At 37.6% G+C, this 4,891-nt stretch overlaps 1 long non-coding RNA gene across 1 annotated transcript; it reads right to left on the reverse strand.

Annotated features, from left to right (window-relative positions):
• Positions 1-629: 629 nt before the first annotated feature.
• LOC107301333 lies at positions 630-4,877 on the reverse strand. The gene is made up of 2 exons (XR_001549283.1): positions 4,821-4,877; positions 630-729 (listed from the first exon to the last, which is right to left on the reverse strand). It is a non-coding gene; the product is annotated as an uncharacterized LOC107301333 (long non-coding RNA).
• Positions 4,878-4,891: the final 14 nt, after the last annotated feature.

The following is a 4,891-nucleotide window of genomic DNA, read 5'->3' on the forward strand; positions in this document are numbered from 1 at the left end:
CTCTCTCTCTCTCTCTCTCTCTCTCTCTCTCTCTCTCTCTCTCTCTCTCTCTCTCTCTCTCTCTCTCTGTGTGTGTGTGTCTCTCCCTCACACACACATACACAGAAACCCTTCCTGCTTTCTCCTCACCCTTTCTGGCCTGGCAAAGCAGAGCCACACGAGGAGAAGCCCAGAAAAGTGGGGCATGGCCGGGCGTGACGGGGTTAAGCTGGGAGGGAAGGGGCGGGCTAAAGTAAATGAGCTACTGCTGCACACCACCAGCCCCAGTGCTTGCTGTTTCCTGCCCGTGCTCCAAGGCGCCCAGCTGGGTTGCGGTGGGCCAGGGCTAGGGTAGCGGGGACCGGTCCCTTGCCATTTCTGGGACAGCCCCGGGGGGGCCAAATCTGGGCCCTCCCCGGCCTGCATCTGGCCTGTGGGCTTTGTGTTTGATATGTCTGAAATAGTTAACTAGTTTTACATATTGAAATATTAGCAAGCCACTTTATATTTCAATCGTATATCTGTGCTGCATTCCTTTGCTTTTTTACACCTGCAAACAAAATAAGATGCACGAGCTATTCTCTAGAAAATTCCATAGAAAGAGAAAGCCCTTTTTTTTCTCCCTTTTGTTGTTTCTTTTGTATACTCACTGGCTGTTCTGCTAAATCTTGTACCTCTTCCATGGAGGCGAGCTTTTTCAAAAGTGCTCCAATGTGAAGAATGGGTGTCTTTCTCTCCTGCCTTCAAAACCTGTAACAGACAATATCCATGTTTTATGTATTTGGGGAACTGCTTATTGTTTTTGCTATCAGTACCTCTAGCCAGTTAATATGCCATTTTATAAACATATGTTGGCTTTACCAATATAGAGACTATACCAGGGGTAGGACACCTTGGCTGGCTCAGGAATTCTGGGAGTTGAAGTCCACGAGTCATAAAAGAGCCAAGGTTGCCTACCCCTGGACTATACTAACCTATGGGGAAAAGCAAGGGTTTTCCATTAAGCCGCAAGCTACAGCAGATACAACAATGCAAGTGAGGGTGCATCTGATGGTGCATTTCTTTTGTTACTTGGATTTCAAGTCACTATTCTTTTTTTCTTTCTTTTTACTGATATTTTACTAATAATTTTTTTTTACTAATAAAAAAATTAAAGCATTGGAAGATTAAAGAAATACAAGCCACAGATGAAATACAAACAAATGAAAATGAAAGAGTTTGGAAAACTTGTTTTTATGTAAATGTTTGTGTGTTTATTTAACAGGTATTTTAGAATACAAACATGACCTTGAGGAGGAATATAAATGTCACTATTTTTTCTATTTGAAAAATAAAATAACAAATAAAATATTCACCTCCAAATGTTCTAGCATACAGGGAATTCTCTCCTCTTCAGATTAAAAATCACAACATAATAAGAATTACAGAACTGAACTCATCATTGTATAACATAACCATCAGGCGAACACTGCTTTTTCCATGATACGATGTCCTTGATAGAAGAAATGCCAGACAATACCAAGCTGGTTGTTATATATCATAGAGACAAACTAATATTTTTACTTGGCCTTATCTACATAAATTTGTCTTTGCTATTTCAACTAATTTAATGAGGTAGTAAAATGACATTTTGATAGACCTATTCTTTGTCCTCCATCTATTTACTTTACTGAAACTGATGATTCCAGACCAAGCCATAACTATGATGGTGAAGCCCTTTAAAAGAAACAACTTGGTCAGGGGAAAAAGTCCCAATCTCCACACAGTAAACAAAACAATGGGTTGGATTGAGATCCAAATACCTTTAGCACAAAAGCACTTAAATCAATGGGTCTTCCAATAGGTACTCTCTAATTACAACTAACCCATGATTCAACTTATGGAAAAAACAGAGTTGCTGAAGTAAAATTTAATGTCAAAATATTTTATTTCTATGATATCCTTTTTCAAGAAAATTCCAGGAAGGCTCACACAAAGTAAGTTGAAAATGTAACAATAAAACGCTACAATACCAATATAATACATATGTTTAACAGCTATAAGCAAATGTGATATTATTACAATCCCTATTTTCAATACCTGAGAAAATTGTTATAATGCAATGTCTAAAAATATTTAAGAGGGAAAAATATTTTTACCTGATGCCTAAAAAAGGTAATGATTATTAAGTGAACCTGCTTGAAAACACTTTCAAAATTAAGGTTTCGCAATAAAAGCTTTTTTACTCCTTTCACAAACTTCAGCTGATGACCTACAAACGTTTATTATAATAAAAGCAAAAAGAAAGATGTATAATCAAAACAAGATTTCGGCTTGCCCTGACTCACCACAGAAAAATTACAACCAAAAAGCATATCTGTTAAAAATCTTATTAATTTATACATTTATTAATTTATGCATTTCTTATTAATTTATACATTTCACTTAATAGTACTTATGTACTGCCAGCAGGATTGATTGTAAGATTCCTTATCAGCAATATACCACTGCAATTTATAAACAATACTATACAAAATGCATTGAATTCATTTACCAACAATCTGGTTTTATATTTTAATTCTTGAATGCTTTAAAGAGTGAATTTATATCATGTTTTATATAAAACTATCAACAGAACATCAATTTTAGCTGATGCAATCATATCCCTCTAGAATTCTTAACCCTCCCCCCCAAAAAACCACAATTCAAAACAAACCCAACCCAAACCTTAAAGATTATTAAGCATGACTCACCGAGATTAATGGGATTTATTCCCCAATAACAACCTAACTACAGTGTTATCGCTTTTTTTAGTGAGAAAGTTCTCATTAAAATAAGATTAAAAACAGATGCCTCAAAATTAATGTGTATTCTCAGTCATCCATCCTTTGGCCTGAAAACTAAGATATTACTTCAATGTGATGGCAAAAAAGTTCACAGTTATTCACATTTTCATTCTTGCTTGTTTACCTTATAATTAGAAATAGTCTCATACTAAAATTTTCGACATCAAAGATGTAGAAAAAATGTGTTAGTGCCTGCCATAAACAAGCTGGTAATATTTTCAAATTTTCAATTGCCTGTACCAAATATGTGTTTCTTATTCCAACATTACTGAGAAATTTCATTGAATCAATGTACACCATAAAATATTTTTGAAGTTAATAAGGCAGTAACCCACTCATCTAAAAGCTTCAAGTCAAAACAAATAGCAAATATAAAAAGTCTGCTTTCCCACTTCATGCCAACTTCCAGTTTTCTAAAGATATTTTTGTACACAAAGAGCTGTAAGTATAAATAAAGTCAAATGACTTTATTCTTAGAAATAGCGAAGCTACTTTTATGAAATCTGAACCAAAAATACTGTACAATAGATGAATTTCAAATCTAGTTTTATCTTTTTTTTTTCTTTTGCTTTCCAGAGCAGGTTTAGTATATTGCATTAATCTACTGCTCTGGCTTAAATATCATATAAACATGAAGGAGACGCCTTATTTGGAATTCAGCAATCAAGATTAACAACCCAAAAGGTCAAAACAGAGTAGATAATTTCTTTCAATGTAGAAAATTAGAATTTTCTTGTAATCTTATTTTTAAACATTTTATTATGTAAACAAAGTATAATGAAACACCTTATAAGCCATCTACAGTACAATATAATCTTCCTTATTCATCTTCACAAAAGAAAATCCCATTAAATTAAGAGAGACCCCCTAACTGTGTAAAGGACGTAATCCAATTTTATTATTGTGTAAATTACAAGTGAAAGGGCACTAGAAAATTAAATGAATTGAGCAAACCAGGATTCATTTCACCATGTAAATACAACATATATTAAAGGGGAACACCTAACCATGATCACCAGGACAATGCTCTTCTCAATCTAATTTTTTAGCCAAACCATGGTTGGTTGGCTCGCTTGCAGTTCAGATATTTATATTGCACCTGTCCTCACTACACAAGGATGTCTTCACCACACATCAGACATTTTCTGATTTCAGTTCCTTAAAGGTCAGGGCAGTAAGGCGAATGGCCAAGGATAAAAGAACATAAATTAAAAAGTCATGACAACGCTACAGGTCCAACATGTTTTAACTCGTTATTTTGATTTAAGAAGTAGCAACTTTGTAATACACGAAGCGCTTTTATTACTTCTGCTGAGACGCAGAAGTCATTACAGCCGATTTATTATTTGTAGAGAAAGAAGAGTATCTTATTTTATTGCCCAAGACCCTGCTAGCCCAAAATCACGTTTCAGTTAATGAAATCTTCTAAAAGATCGAGAATATCAGAACCGATAAAAGGGCAAATCTGACCAAGCGCTCTCGGAAAAAAAATGAATTTAAAGATCGCGATGAGCTCCTCAAAGGGGGTAGCCTCTTGAGAAGCTGAAAAACCTCGGCTTGCCCCTTGGCAAACCTATCATAAAAAACATAACCACAAATTAAGTAACCCTGTTAGGCTAACATACCCTGTAAGTCCAGGCTTTCGCTTAAAGAAAAAAAAAATCTCAAACAGACCTTTTCCTCCTCCCTGCATTCGACTTCTCTTTTAAAGCCATCAAAACCGGGGAGGGTGAGGGGATCAGAAGGGTCACGGCATCACGTGGCGGTGAGTTCCACAGGTTGCGGGCACGTCCTGTGACGCGCTCCGCCGCCTCCTATCCGGGTGCGGCAGGAGACGAGCCCCGCCCAACTGCCCTCTCTTCTCCCTTCCCCCCATTCACCGATGCGGGGGGGGGGGCAAACAGCGTCTGGGGGCGGGGCCGCGGCAACCGCTCCCCAGGCCACGCCCACCGGCCCGCGCGCCGATCGCGCGAGAGAAGAGGAAAGCTAAGGGCGGGGAAAACTTTTTTCTCTCACCGTGAGGAGAAGTTTGCGGAGGCGACCTTGGCGACAGGTGACATGGTGGACTTGGTGGCGACAACAGCGGG

Source organism: Protobothrops mucrosquamatus, unplaced genomic scaffold (genome assembly GCF_001527695.2).
Source record: "Protobothrops mucrosquamatus isolate PMUCROS unplaced genomic scaffold, P.Mucros_1.0 scaffold11611, whole genome shotgun sequence".
NCBI classification, from domain to species: domain Eukaryota; kingdom Metazoa; phylum Chordata; class Lepidosauria; order Squamata; family Viperidae; genus Protobothrops; species Protobothrops mucrosquamatus.